General features: G+C 46.4%; 5 non-coding genes across 5 annotated transcripts; all 5 read right to left on the reverse strand.

Annotated features, from left to right (window-relative positions):
- Window positions 1–848: 848 nt before the first annotated feature.
- On the reverse strand, window positions 849–919 carry trnag-gcc (transfer RNA glycine (anticodon GCC)). The gene has a single exon. It is a non-coding gene; the product is annotated as a tRNA-Gly (tRNA).
- A 2063-nt stretch (window positions 920–2982) lies between these two features.
- trnag-gcc (transfer RNA glycine (anticodon GCC)) lies at window positions 2983–3053 on the reverse strand. Its single transcript has one exon. It is a non-coding gene; the product is annotated as a tRNA-Gly (tRNA).
- Window positions 3054–5111: 2058 nt separating this feature from the next.
- Window positions 5112–5182, reverse strand: trnag-gcc (transfer RNA glycine (anticodon GCC)). The gene has a single exon. It is a non-coding gene; the product is annotated as a tRNA-Gly (tRNA).
- A 3989-nt stretch (window positions 5183–9171) lies between these two features.
- trnag-ccc (transfer RNA glycine (anticodon CCC)) lies at window positions 9172–9242 on the reverse strand. The gene has a single exon. It is a non-coding gene; the product is annotated as a tRNA-Gly (tRNA).
- Window positions 9243–11386: 2144 nt separating this feature from the next.
- trnag-ccc (transfer RNA glycine (anticodon CCC)) lies at window positions 11387–11457 on the reverse strand. The gene has a single exon. It is a non-coding gene; the product is annotated as a tRNA-Gly (tRNA).
- Between the last annotated feature and the right edge of the window lie 3358 nt (window positions 11458–14815).

Here is a 14815-nt window from a genome sequence, read left to right on the forward strand (position 1 = left end):
AAGATGACATTTTTTCGGCGAGATCACAAAGGACATGTTCAGGAAACCACAGCATCAAGTGCGTGTAGGCGTCCACCTGAAATCTATTTGCTTCTGTGCTTCTCTCAGAGATACACAGTCAGAGAAAAGCCGTCGGGATATTGAATAATCAGCACCAAAGTATCAAGGACAATACAGAGGAAACAGTAATGCACTGCTTGAGACAAAGACTCAAACATATGCACGAACACAGATGTGTGCTCACTTTGTGTGAGTATGTCTCAGATATCCATATGATTCATGGAGGCGTGCAGTACAGTGTGAGGCCATTCGGCCAATCGTGCCAGTGCTGTCCACTTGAAAGATCAGACGTGCTTTCTCCCGCTGTTATCTGCATTTCCCTGTCCTCTCTCGTTCCGCAGTGCCCCGCACAAAAGACAAGGAGAACACTATGCTAACGAGGAATTGATGCAGGAGATTTTTATGCAGTTCCTCACCGTTTAAAATTGTTTTAGGTTCAATCTTTCGCTGTTGATCTTTTCCAAGGAGCGCTTTAAGGTGCTGCCAAAACGTTTAAAATTGGGGATGTTAAAATTCCTTCCCGTCGGGGAATTTCACCCCGGTCTCCCGCGTGACAGGCGGGGATACTCACAACGAGACTAACGAGGAAGTGAGCAATGCAATGTCTGTCAGAGTAAGAATCGAGCCTGTTACACAGGAACAGGATGCCATTCAGCCCCTCAACGCTGTTGCACAGCAACAGGAGCAGAACATTCATACCCTTGATCCACTTGCACAGGTACAGCTAATAAATTATTTATGCTCATGTGATGTGTTTGCTATGAAATGAATTGTTAAAAAAATTAGCCTGCATTGGCCGGGAATCGAACCCGGGTCTCCCGCGTGGCAGGCGAGAATTCTACCCCTGAACCACCAATGCACGCCGACTTAATCGATTCTATTTTCTGGTAGCTACAATTTATTTTTGACTTTTGTTAATACAAGCGGGGACACTGCGTTAACATAAAAAGCAATATGCAGCAGATGCTGCATCTGGAATTGTTGATTAAATGCTGGAAACACTTCGAAGGTCCTGGAAGATCTGTGGACAGAGAAACACAGGGTTAACCTCTCAGGTGCATGAGCTCTCGGTAGAGCTAAGATTTTGCACTTTTCTACGTCCCGTGGGAGTTTCCTTCCAACGTTGTTTAGCTGCTCAAAAATTACATAATTAAGAAACTAACCTTCCCCAAAAGAAAAAATAGGAGCAGGATTGGGCCATTCGGCCCCTCGAGCCCGCCATTTAAAAAGTTCGTGGCTGATGAGACCTTCGACACAACGCAACTTTGCCGCCCGTTCCCCATAACCTTTGACTCCCCTGTAGCTGAAATATATGTCTATCAGACATACAGAACCCGTTTGACGTCTTACAGTGTGGCCCGAGGGATAGTGTGGAGAAGCTGGGATTGCTTTCCTCTGGAGGCTAAGAGGAAATTTAATAGAGGCTTGCAAAATTACAATGGGTTTTGATAGAGGAAATAAAGACAAACGCTTTCCAATAGCAGGAGGGATGGTAACCAGAGGTAGAATTGTCTTATGCAGCGAATGTTAAGGCCTCATGAATATCAGGATAAGTTATCACGGCCCAGTTACTCTGTCATTCGAGTTTTGCACACGTTGCTAATGTGGCATTTTTCACACTGGCAATGAGTTGACTGATAGCCGTGCTGTGATCAGCTAAGTTTGTTAGGGAGATGCAGTCGGCAAAATAATACATGGAAGACGGATAATAACCGTGATTGTTCTGACACTGCGAGGCAAGGAAGCGAATGCTGCACCTCGGTACCGAATGATGCGCTGCTGACTGTTGAGGCAACAGCAGCGGTGTGGAAAATTGAAAGGTTGATGAGGTGCAAGCATTGTTTCGCGCGGGTGCTTTGATTGCTGGCATGTCAAACAGCCAGAAAACACACATGGTTCCCTGACAAGGAATCGAACCCGGGCCGCGGCGGTGAAAGCGCCGAATCCTATCCACTAGACCACCAGGGAAGCTGTGAGAAGCGATCTGCCAGCAAGCAGAACAAGGCAGTCTTTCCTCCTTGCTGCTTTGAAATTCAGGTCACTTTCACGCCAGGCAAACTTTTCGTACAAGATGACATTTTTTCGGCGAGATCACAAAGGACATGTTCAGGAAACCACAGCATCAAGTGCGTGTAGGTGTCCACCTGAAATCTATTTGCTTCTGTGCTTCTCTCAGAGATACACAGTCAGAGAAAAGCCGTCGGGATATTGAATAATCAGCACCAAAATATCAAGGACAATACAAAGGAAACAGTAATGCACTGCTTGAGACAAAGACTCAAACATATGCACGAACACAGATGTGTGCTCACTTTGTGTGAGTATGTCTCAGATATCCATATGATTCATGGAGGCGTGCAGTACAGTGTGAGGCCATTCGGCCAATCGTGCCAGTGCTGTCCACTTGAAAGATCAGACGTGCTTTCTCCCGCTGTTATCTGCATTTCCCTGTCCTCTCTCGTTCCGCAGTGCCCCGCAGAAAAGACAAACAGAAGGAGAACACTATGCTAACGAGGAATTGATGCAGGAGGTTTTTATGCAGTTCCTCACCGTTTAAAATAGTTTTAGGTTCAATCTTTCGCTGTTGATCTTTTCCAAGGAGCGCTTTAAGGTGCTGCCAAAACGTTTAAAATTGGGGATGTTAAAATTCCTTCCCGTCGGGGAATTTCACCCCGGTCTCCCGCGTGACAGGCGGGGATACTCACAACGAGACTAACGAGGAAGTGAGCAATGCAATGTCTGTCAGAGTAAGAATCGAGCCTGTTACACAGGAACAGGATGCCATTCAGCCCCTCAAAGCTGTTGCACAGCAACAGGAGCAGAACATTCATACCCTTGATCCACTTGCACAGGTACAGCTAATAAATTATTTATGCTCATGTGATGTGTTTGCTATGAAATGAATTGTTAAAAAAATTAGCCTGCATTGGCCGGGAATCGAACCCGGGTCTCCCGCGTGGCAGGCGAGAATTCTACCCCTGAACCACCAATGCACGCCGACTTAATCGATTCTATTTTCTGGTAGCTACAATTTATTTTTGACTTTTGTTAATACAAGCGGGGACACTGCGTTAACATAAAAAGCAATATGCAGCAGATACTGCATCTGGAATTGTTGATTAAATGCTGGAAACACTTCGAAGGTCCTGGAAGATCTGTGGACAGAGAAACACAGGGTTAACCTCTCAGGTTCATGAGCTCTCGGTAGAGCTAAGATTTTGCACTTTTCTACGTCCCGTGGGAGTTTCCTTCCAACGTTGTTTAGCTGCTCAAAAATTACATAATTAAGAAACTAACCTTCCCCAAAAGAAAAAATAGGAGCAGGATTGGGCCATTCGGCCCCTCGAGCCCGCCATTTAAAAAGTTCGTGGCTGATGAGACCTTCGACACAACGCAACTTTGCCGCCCGTTCCCCATAACCTTTGACTCCCCTGTAGCTGAAATATATGTCTATCAGACATACAGAACCCGTTTGACGTCTTACAGTGTGGCCCGAGGGATAGTGTGGAGAAGTTGGGATTGCTTTCCTCTGGAGGCTAAGAGGAAATTTAATAGAGGCTTGCAAAATTACAATGGGTTTTGATAGAGGAAATAAAGACAAACGCTTTCCAATAGCAGGAGGGATGGTAAACAGAGGTAGAATTGTCTTATGCAGCGAATGTTAAGGCCTCATGAATATCAGGATAAGTTATCACGGCCCAGTTACTCTGTCATTCGAGTCTTGCACACGTTGCTAATGTGGCATTTTTCACACTGGCAATGAGTTGACTGATAGCCGTGCTGTGATCAGCTAAGTTTGTTAGGGAGATGCAGTCGGCAAAATAATACATGGAAGACGGATAATAACCGTGACTGTTCTGACACTGCGAGGCAAGGAAGCGAATGCTGCACCTCGGTACCGAATGATGCGCTGCTGACTGTTGAGGCAACAGCAGCGGTGTGGAAAATTGAAAGGTTGATGAGGTGCAAGCATTGTTTCGCGCGGGTGCTTTGATTGCTGGCATGTCAAACAGCCAGAAAACGCACATGGTTCCCTGACAAGGAATCGAACCCGGGCCGCGGCGGTGAAAGCGCCGAATCCTATCCACTAGACCACCAGGGAAGCTGTGAGAAGCGGCCTGCCAGCAAGCAGAACAAGGCAGTCTTTCCTCCTTGCTGCTTTGAAATTCAGGTCACTTTCACGCCAGGCAAACTTTTCGTACAAGATGACATTTTTTCGGCGAGATCACAAAGGACATGTTCAGGAAACCACAGCATCAAGTGCGTGTAGGCGTCCACCTGAAATCTATTTGCTTCTGTGCTTCTCTCAGAGATACACAGTCAGAGAAAAGCCGTCGGGATATTGAATAATCAGCACCAAAATATCAAGGACAATACAGAGGAAACAGTAATGCACTGCTTGAGACAAAGACTCAAACATATGCACGAACACAGATGTGTGCTCACTTTGTGTGAGTATGTCTCAGATATCCATATGATTCATGGAGGCGTGCAGTACAGTGTGAGGCCATTCGGCCAATGGTGCCAGTGCTGTCCACTTGAAAGATCAGACGTGCTTTCTCCCGCTGTTATCTGCATTTCCCTGTCCTCTCTCGTTCCGCAGTGCCCCGCACAAAAGACAAACAGAAGGAGAACACTATGCTAACGAGGAATTGATGCAGGAGATTTTTATGCAGTTCCTCACCGTTTAAAATTGTTTTAGGTTCAATCTTTCGCTGTTGATCTTTTCCAAGGAGCGCTTTAAGGTGCTGCCAAAACGTTTAAAATTGGGGATGTTAAAATTCCTTCCCGTCGGGGAATTTCACCCCGGTCTCCCGCGTGACAGGCGGGGATACTCACAACGAGACTAACGAGGAAGTGAGCAATGCAATGTCTGTCAGAGTAAGAATCGAGCCTGTTACGCAGGAACAGGATGCCATTCAGCCCCTCAAAGCTGTTGCACAGCAACAGGAGCAGAACATTCATACCCTTGATCCACTTGCACAGGTACAGCTAATAAATTATTTATGCTCATGTGTTTGCTATGAAATGAATTGTTAAAAAAATTAGCCTGCATTGGCCGGGAATCGAACCCGGGTCTCCCGCGTGGCAGGCGAGAATTCTACCCCTGAACCACCAATGCACGCCGACATAATCGATTCTATTTTCTGGTAGCTACAATTTATTTTTGACTTTTGTTAATACAAGCGGGGACACTGCGTTAACATAAAAAGCAATATGCAGCAGATACTGCATCTGGAATTGTTGATTAAATGCTGGAAACACTTCGAAGGTCCTGGAAGATCTGTGGACAGAGAAACACAGGGTTAACCTCTCAGGTTCATGAGCTCTCGGTAGAGCTAAGATTTTGCACTTTTCTACGTCCCGTGGGAGTTTCCTTCCAACGTTGTTTAGCTGCTCAAAAATTACATAATTAAGAAACTAACCTTCCCCAAAAGAAAAAATAGGAGCAGGATTGGGCCATTCGGCCCCTCGAGCCCGCCATTTAAAAAGTTCGTGGCTGATGAGACCTTCGACACAACGCAACTTTGCCGCCCGTTCCCCATAACCTTTGACTCCCCTGTAGCTGAAATATATGTCTATCAGACATACAGAACCCGTTTGACGTCTTACAGTGTGGCCCGAGGGATAGTGTGGAGAAGCTGGGATTGCTTTCCTCTGGAGGCTAAGAGGAAATTTAATAGATGCTTGCAAAATTACAATGGGTTTTGATAGAGGAAATAAAGACAAACGCTTTCCAATAGCAGGAGGGATGGTAACCAGAGGTAGAATTGTCTTATGCAGCGAATGTTAAGGCCTCATGAATATCAGGATAAGTTATCACGGCCCAGTTACTCTGTCATTCGAGTCTTGCACACGTTGCTAATGTGGCATTTTTCACACTGGCAATGAGTTGACTGATAGCCGTGCTGTGATCAGCTAAGTTTGTTAGGGAGATGCAGTTGGCAAAATAATACATGGAAGACGGATAATAACCGTGACTGTTCTGACACTGCGAGGCAAGGAAGCGAATGCTGCACCTCGGTACCGAATGATGCGCTGCTGACTGTTGAGGCAACAGCAGCGGTGTGGAAAATTGAAAGGTTGATGAGGTGCAAGCATTGTTTCGCGCGGGTGCTTTGATTGCTGGCATGTCAAACAGCCAGAAAACGCACATGGTTCCCTGACAGGGAATCGAACCCGGGCCGCGGCGGTGAAAGCGCCGAATCCTATCCACTAGACCACCAGGGAAGCTGTGAGAAGCGGCCTGCCAGCAAGCAGAACAAGGCAGTCTTTCCTCCTTGCTGCTTTGAAATTCAGGTCACTTTCACGCCAGGCAAACTTTTCGTACAAGATGACATTTTTTCGGCGAGATCACAAAGGACATGTACAGGAAACCACAGCATCAAGTGCGTGTAGGTGTCCACCTGAAATCTATTTGCTTCTGTGCTTCTCTCAGAGATACACAGTCAGAGAAAAGCCGTCGGGATATTGAATAATCAGCACCAAAATATCAAGGACAATACAAAGGAAACAGTAATGCACTGCTTGAGACAAAGACTCAAACATATGCACGAACACAGATGTGTGCTCACTTTGTGTGAGTATGTCTCAGATATCCATATGATTCATGGAGGCGTGCAGTACAGTGTGAGGCCATTCGGCCAATCGTGCCAGTGCTGTCCACTTGAAAGATCAGACGTGCTTTCTCCCGCTGTTATCTGCATTTCCCTGTCCTCTCTCGTTCCGCAGTGCCCCGCAGAAAAGACAAACAGAAGGAGAACACTATGCTAACGAGGAATTGATGCAGGAGGTTTTTATGCAGTTCCTCACCGTTTAAAATAGTTTTAGGTTCAATCTTTCGCTGTTGATCTTTTCCAAGGTGCGCTTTAAGGTGCTGCCAAAACGTTTAAAATTGGGGATGTTAAAATTCCTTCCCGTCGGGGAATTTCACCCCGGTCTCCCGCGTGACAGGCGGGGATACTCACAACGAGACTAACGAGGAAGTGAGCAATGCAATGTCTGTCAGAGTAAGAATCGCGCCTGTTACACAGGAACAGGATGCCATTCAGCCCCTCAAAGCTGTTGCACAGCAACAGGAGCAGAACATTCATACCCTTGATCCACTTGCACAGGTACAGCTAATAAATTATTTATGCTCATGTGATGTGTTTGCTATGAAATGAATTGTTAAAAAAATTAGCCTGCATTGGCCGGGAATCGAACCCGGGTCTCCCGCGTGGCAGGCGAGAATTCTACCCCTGAACCATCAATGCACGCCGACTTAATCGATTCTATTTTCTGGTAGCTACAATTTATTTTTGACTTTTGTTAATACAAGCGGGGACAATGCGTTAACATAAAAAGCAATATGCAGCAGATACTGCATCTGGAATTGTTGATTAAATGCTGGAAACACTTCGAAGGTCCTGGAAGATCTGTGGACAGAGAAACACAGGGTTAACCTCTCAGGTGCATGAGCTCTCGGTAGAGCTAAGATTTTGCACTTTTCTACGTCCCGTGGGAGTTTCCTTCCAACGTTGTTTAGCTGCTCAAAAATTACATAATTAAGAAACTAACCTTCCCCAAAAGAAAAAATAGGAGCAGGATTGGGCCATTCGGCCCCTCGAGCCCGCCATTTAAAAAGTTCGTGGCTGATGAGACCTTCGACACAACGCAACTTTGCCGCCCGTTCCCCATAACCTTTGACTCCCCTGTAGCTGAAATATATGTCTATCAGACATACAGAACCCGTTTGACGTCTTACAGTGTGGCCCGAGGGATAGTGTGGAGAAGCTGGGATTGCTTTCCTCTGGAGGCTAAGAGGAAATTTAATAGATGCTTGCAAAATTACAATGGGTTTTGATAGAGGAAATAAAGACAAACGCTTTCCAATAGCAGGAGGGATGGTAACCAGAGGTAGAATTGTCTTATGCAGCGAATGTTAAGGCCTCATGAATATCAGGATAAGTTATCACGGCCCAGTTACTCTGTCATTCGATTCTTGCACACGTTGCTAATGTGGCATTTTTCACACTGGCAATGAGTTGACTGATAGCCGTGCTGTGATCAGCTAAGTTTGTTAGGGAGATGCAGTCGGCAAAATAATACATGGAAGACGGATAATAACCGTGACTGTTCTGACACTACGAGGCAAGGAAGCGAATGCTGCACCTCGGTACCGAATGATGCGCTGCTGACTGTTGAGGCAACAGCAGCGGTGTGGAAAATTGAAAGGTTGATGAGGTGCAAGCATTGTTTCGCGCGGGTGCTTTGATTGCTGGCATTTCAAACAGCCAGAAAAAGCACTGATTCCCTGACCTGGAATTCAAACCCGGGCCGCGGCGGTGAAAGCGCCGAATCCTAACCACTAGACCACCAGGGAAGCTGCGGAAAGCATCCTGCCAGCAAGCAGAACAAGGCAGTCTTTCCTCCTTGCTGCTTTGAAATTGAGGTCACTTTCGCGCCAGGCAAACTTTTCGAACAAGGTGTCATTTTTTAGGCGAGATCACAAACGGCATGTTCAAGAAAGCACAGCATCAATTGCGGGTAGGCGTCCACCTGAAATCTATTTGCTTCTGTGCTTTTCTCAGTGATACACAGTCAGAGAAAAGCCGTCGGGATATTGAATAATCAGCACCAAAATATCAAGGACAACACAGAGGAAATAGTAATGCACTGCTTGAGACAAAGACAAACAGAAGGAGAACACTATGCTAACGAGGAATTGATGCAGGAGCTTTTTATACAATTCCTCACCGTTTAAAATTATTTTAGGTTCAATTTTTCGCTGTTGATCTTTTCCAAGGAGCACGTTAAGGTGCTGCCCAAAGGTTTAAAATTGGGGATGTTAAAATTCCTCCCCGTCGGGGAATTTCTCCCCGGTCTCCCGCGTGACAGGTGGGGATACTCACAACTACACTAACGAGGAAGTGAGCAATGTAATGTCTGTCAGAGTAAGAATCGAGCCTGTGACACAGAAACAGGATGCCATTCAGCCCCTGAAAGCTGTTGCACAGGAACAGGAGCAGAACATTCATACCCTTGATCCAGTTGCACAGATACAGCTAATATATTATTCATGCTCAAGTGATGTGTTTGCTATGAAATGAATTGTTTAAAATGTTAACCTGCATTGGCCGGGAATCGAACCCGGGTCACCAGCGTGGGAGGCGAGAATTTTACCCCTGAACCACCAATGCACGCCGAATTAACAAATTATATTTTCTGGTAGCTACAATTTATTTTTGGCTTTTGTTAATACAAGCGGGGACACTGCGTTAACATAAAAAGCTAAATGCAGCAGATACTGCATCTGGAATTGTTGACTAAATGCTGGAAACACTTCGAAGGTTCTGGAAGATCTGTGGACAGAGAATTACAGGGTTAACCTCTCAGGTGCATGAGCTCACGGCAGAGCTAAGATTTTGCACTTTTCTAGGTGCCGTGGGAGTTTCCTTCCAACGTTGTTTAGCTGCTCAAAAATTACATAATTAAGAAACTAACCTTCCCCAAAAGAATAAATAGGAGCAGGATTGGGCCATTCGGCCCCTCGAGCACCGCCATTTAATAATTTCGTGGCTGATGAGATCTTCGACACAACGCAACTTTTCCGCCCGCTCCCCATAACCCTTGACTCCCGGACATACAGAACTCGTTTGACGTCTTACAGTGTGGCCCGAGGGACAACCGACTTCAGTTATGTTGATGGTGTGGACAAGCTGGAATTGCTTTCCTCTGGAGGCTAAGAGGAAATTTAATAAAGGCTTGCAAAATTTAAATGGCTTTTGATGGAGGAAATAAAGACAACCGCTTTCCAATGGCAGGAGGGATGGTAACCAGAGGTAGAATTGTCTTATGCAGCGAATGTTAAGGCCTCATGAATATCAGGATAAATTATCACGGCCCAGGTACTCTGTCATTCGAGTCTTGCACACGTAGCTAATGTGGCATTCTTCACACTGGCAATGAGTTGACTGATAGCCGTGCTGTGATCAGCTAAGTTTGTTAGGGAGATGCAGTCGGCAAAATAATACATGGAAGGCGGATAATAACCGTGACCGTTCTGACACTGTGAGGTAGACATAACTGTGGGCATTTAAGGTGTCTTGTTCCCAATGTCATTTCCTGCTGACTTTGAAACAGCAGGCATTTCACAGAAGGCAAGGAAGTGAATGTTGCACCTCGGTACCGAATGTTGCGCTGCTGACTGTTGAGGCAACAGCAGCGTGGAAAGTTGAAAGGTTGATGAGGTGCAAGCATTGTTTCGCGCGGGTGCTTTGATTGCTGGCATTTCAAACAGCCAGAAAAAGCATTGGTTCCCTGACCGGGAATTCGAACCCGGGCCGCGGCGGTGATAAGCGCCGAATCCTAACCACTAGACCACCAGGGAAGCTGTGTAAAACATCCTGCCAGCAAGCAGAACAATGCAATCTTTCCTCCTTGCTGCTTTGAAATTCAGGTCACTTTCGCGCCAGGCAAACCTTTCGTTCCAGATGACTTTTTTTCGGCGAGATCACAAACGACATGTTCAAGAAACCACAGCATCAATTGCGGGTAGGCGTCCACCTGAAATCTATTTGCTTCTGTGCTTTTCTCAGTGATACATAGTCAGAGAAAAGCCGTCGGGATATTGAATAATCAGCACCAAAATATCAAGGAGAACACAGAGGAAATAGTAATGCACTGCTTGAGACAAAGGCTCAAACACATACACGAACACAGATGTGTGCTCACTTTGTGTGGGTATATCTCAGATATCCATATGATTCATGGAAGCTTGCAGTACATTATGAGGCCATTCGGCCAATCGTGCCAGTGCTGTCCCCTTGAAAGATCAGACGTGCTTTCTCCCGCTGTTATCTGCATTTCCCTGTCATCTCTCGTTCCGCAGTGCCCCGCACAAAAGACAAACAGAAGGAGAACACTATGCTAACGAGGAATTGATGCAGGAGCTTTTTATACAGTTCCTCACCGTTTAAAATCATTTTAGGTTCAATTTTTCGCTGTTGATCTTTTCCAAGGAGCACGTTAAGGTGCTGCCCAAAGGTTTAAAATTGGGGATGTTAAAATTCCTCCCCGTCGGGGATTTTCACCCCGGTCTCCCGCGTGACAGGTAGGGATACTCACAACTATACTAACGAGGAAGTGAGCAATGTAATGTCTGTCAGAGTAAGAATCGAGCCTGTTACACAGAAACAGGATGCCATTCAGCCCCTGAAAACAGTTGCACAGGAACAGGAGCAGAACATTCATTCCCTTGATCCAGTTGCACAGACACAGCTAATATATTATTTGTGCTCAAGTGATGTGTTTGCTATAAAATGAATTGTTTAAAATGTTAACCTGCATTGGCCGGGAATCGAACCCGGGTCACCCGCGTGGGAGGCGAGAATTCTACCCTTGAACCACCAATGCACGCCGAGTTAACAAATTCCATTTTCTGGAAGCTACAATTTATTTTTGGCTTTTGTTAATACAAGCGGGGACACTGCGTTAACATATAACGCAAAATGCATCAGATGCTGCATCTGGAATTGCTGACGAAATGCTGGAAACACTTCGAAGGTCCTGGAAGATCCGTGGATAGAGAATCACAGGGTTAACCTCTCAGGTGCATGAGCTCACGGTTGAGCTAAGATTTTGCACTTTTCTAGGTGCCGTGGGAGTTTCCTTCCAACGTTGTTTAGCTTCTCAAAAATTACATAATTAAGAAACTAACGTTCCCCAAAAGAATAAATAGGAGCAGTATTGGGCCATTCAGCTCCTCGAGCCCCGCCATTTAATAAGTTCGTGGCTGATGAGATCTTCGACACAACGCAACTTTTCCGCCCGCTACCCATAACCCTTGACTCCCCGACATACAGAACTCGTTTGACGTCTTACAATGTGGACCGAGGGACAAGCGATTTCAGTTATGTTGAACCAGGAACACTCCTCGCCACGATGGACGTCTCGGCACTCTACACCAGTATCCCCCACGATGACGGCATCGCTGCGACAGCCTCAGTACTCAACACCAACAACAGCCAATCTCCAGACGCCATCCTACAACTCATCCGCTTCATCCTTGACCACAATGTCTTCACCTTCGACAACCAGTTCTTTACCCAAACACACGGAACAGCCATGGGGACCAAATTCGCACCCCAATACGCAAACATCTTCATGCACAAGTTCGAGCAAGACTTCTTCGCTGCACAGGATCTCCAACCAACGCTATGCACCAGATACATCGACGACATTTTCTTCCTATGGACCCACGGCGAAGAATCACTGAAAAGACTACACGATAACATCAACAAGTTCCATCCCACCATCAAACTCACTATGGACTACTGCTCAGAATTAGTCTCATTCCTGGACACACGAATCTCCATCAAAGACGGACACCTCAGCACTTCACTCTACCGCAAGCCCACGGACAACCTCACGATGCTTCACTTCTCCAGCTTCCACCCTAACCACGTTAAAGAAGCCATCCCCTATGGACAAGCCCTGCGAATACACAGGATCTCCTCAGACGAGGAGGAACGCGATGGACACCTACAGACACTGAAAGACGCCCTTGTAAGAACGGGATATGACGCTCTACTCGTCGATCGACAGTTCCGACGGGCCACAGCGAAAAATCGCACAGACCTCCTCAGAGGACAAACACGGGACACAACCAACAGAGTACCCTTCGTCGTCCAGTACTTCCCCGGAGCGGAGAAACTACGCCATGTTCTTCACAGCCTTCAACATGTCATCGATGACGACGAACACCTCGCTAAGGCCATCCCCACGCCTCCACTACTCGCTTTCAAACAGCCGCCTAACCTCAAACAGACCATCGTTCGCAGCAAATTACCCAGCTTTCAGGAGAACAGCGACCACGACACCACACAACCCTGCCACAGCAACCTCTGCAAGACATGCCAGATCATCAACACAGATACCATCATCACACGTGAGGACACCACCCACCAGGTACATGTTACATACTCATGTGACTCGGCCAACGTTGTCTACCTCATACGTTGCAGGAAAGGATGCCCCGGAGCATGGTACATCGGCGAGACCATGCAGACACTGCGACAACGGATGAACGGACACCGCGCAACAATCACCAGGCAGGAGTGTTCCCTCCCAGTCGGGGAACACTTCAGCAGTCAAGGACATTCAGCCTCCGATCTTCGGGTAAGCATTCTCCAAGGTGGCCTTCGAGACACACGACAATGCAAAATCGTCGAGCAGAAACTGATAGCCAAATTCCGCACTCATGAGGACGGCCTCAACCGAGATTTGGGTTCATGTCACGCTACATGTAACCCCACCTGATGCAGGGTCATCCAGACTCGAGTCGACATTGGCTTGTTCTCTCTGCACAGATGCGGCCGAACCTGCTGTGATTTCCAGCCAAAAAAAAAAAATGTTTTTTGTCTGTTTTATTGTTTTTCATACAGACCCCAGCATCTGCAATATTTGACCCCTTGTGACCCCACCTCATTGTTCTTTGATGTAATGTTTCCCTGACTGACCTGTTTGGACACCATTCACACCTTTGACTGCTGTGATTATCTCTCTGCCGAGGTGCGATAAATGGCAGTTGGAAAGGTTACCTGTAAACATCTGCCATAATTCTCTGACTATATAAGCTGTGTCTTTATGCATTTCTCCACTTCACCTGAAGAAGGAGCAGCGCTCCGAAAGCTTGTGATTTCAAATAAAGTTGTTGGACTATAACCTGGTGTTGTGTGACTTCTTACATTTGTCCACCCCAGTCCAACTCCGGCATCTCCACACCTTTGTAGACCTGATCACAGATGGAGACGAGACAGGCTACAGCGAGGAGGTAAGAGCCCTAGGGGAATGGTGCATGTACAGCAAACTCTCCCTCAACATCAGCAAAACAAAGGAGATTATCGTGGATTATAACAAGCGGCAGGGGGAGGGACACACCCCAATCTACATCGAAGGGGCTGAGGTGGAGAGGGTCAGCAGCTTCAAATTCCTGGGTGTATTCATTATGGAGGACTTAAGGTGGTCCCATCACATCGACGTTGTAACCAAGAAGGCATGCCAACGCCTGTTCTTCCTCAGGAGACGGAAGAAATTTGGAATGGCCCCCCAGATTCTCACCAACTTCTACCGGTGCACCATCGAGAGTATCCTGTCCGGTTTGCATCACTACCTGGTATGGCAACTGCACCGCCACAGACCGCGAGGCTCTACAGATGGTAGTGAAAGCTGCACAACACACTATAGGAATTAAACTACCCGCTGTGCAGGATATCGACCTGAGAGGTGCCGGGGGAAGGCCCTGAGAATCATTAAAAACGTGAGTCACCCCAGCCACAACCTCTTCATCCTGCTCCCGTCTGGTAAGAGATACTGAAGCATACGGTCTCGTACCAACAGGTTTCGAAACAGCTTCTACCCACAGGCCATAAGATACATGAACGATTAATTTATTATTATTTATTACTGTTGTTTTATTTATTATTACTGTCTGTCTTTCTATTAGTATTTCTATTAGTATTTTTATCATTGTATGCCACATTTATTCCAATGTTGAGAGAACTCGTAAAAATCAACATTTCATTGTGCAGTACACAAGTCTGCTGCATATATGAGAAATAAAATTGAATTGAATTGAATTGAATTGAGCACACGGAAACTGACACAATGAAAACACACCTGACCGAATACACACACACTGACCCGCTGACCTCAAACTGACCAAACACACAGGAACTGACCCAGTGACAACAACCTCATGGAACACACAGAA

The sequence above is a fragment of the Somniosus microcephalus genome, unplaced genomic scaffold (genome assembly GCF_052327205.1).
Source record: "Somniosus microcephalus isolate GS21.2 unplaced genomic scaffold, FLI_Smic_1.0 unresolved_chr8, whole genome shotgun sequence".
Taxonomy (NCBI): Eukaryota; Metazoa; Chordata; class Chondrichthyes; order Squaliformes; family Somniosidae; genus Somniosus; species Somniosus microcephalus.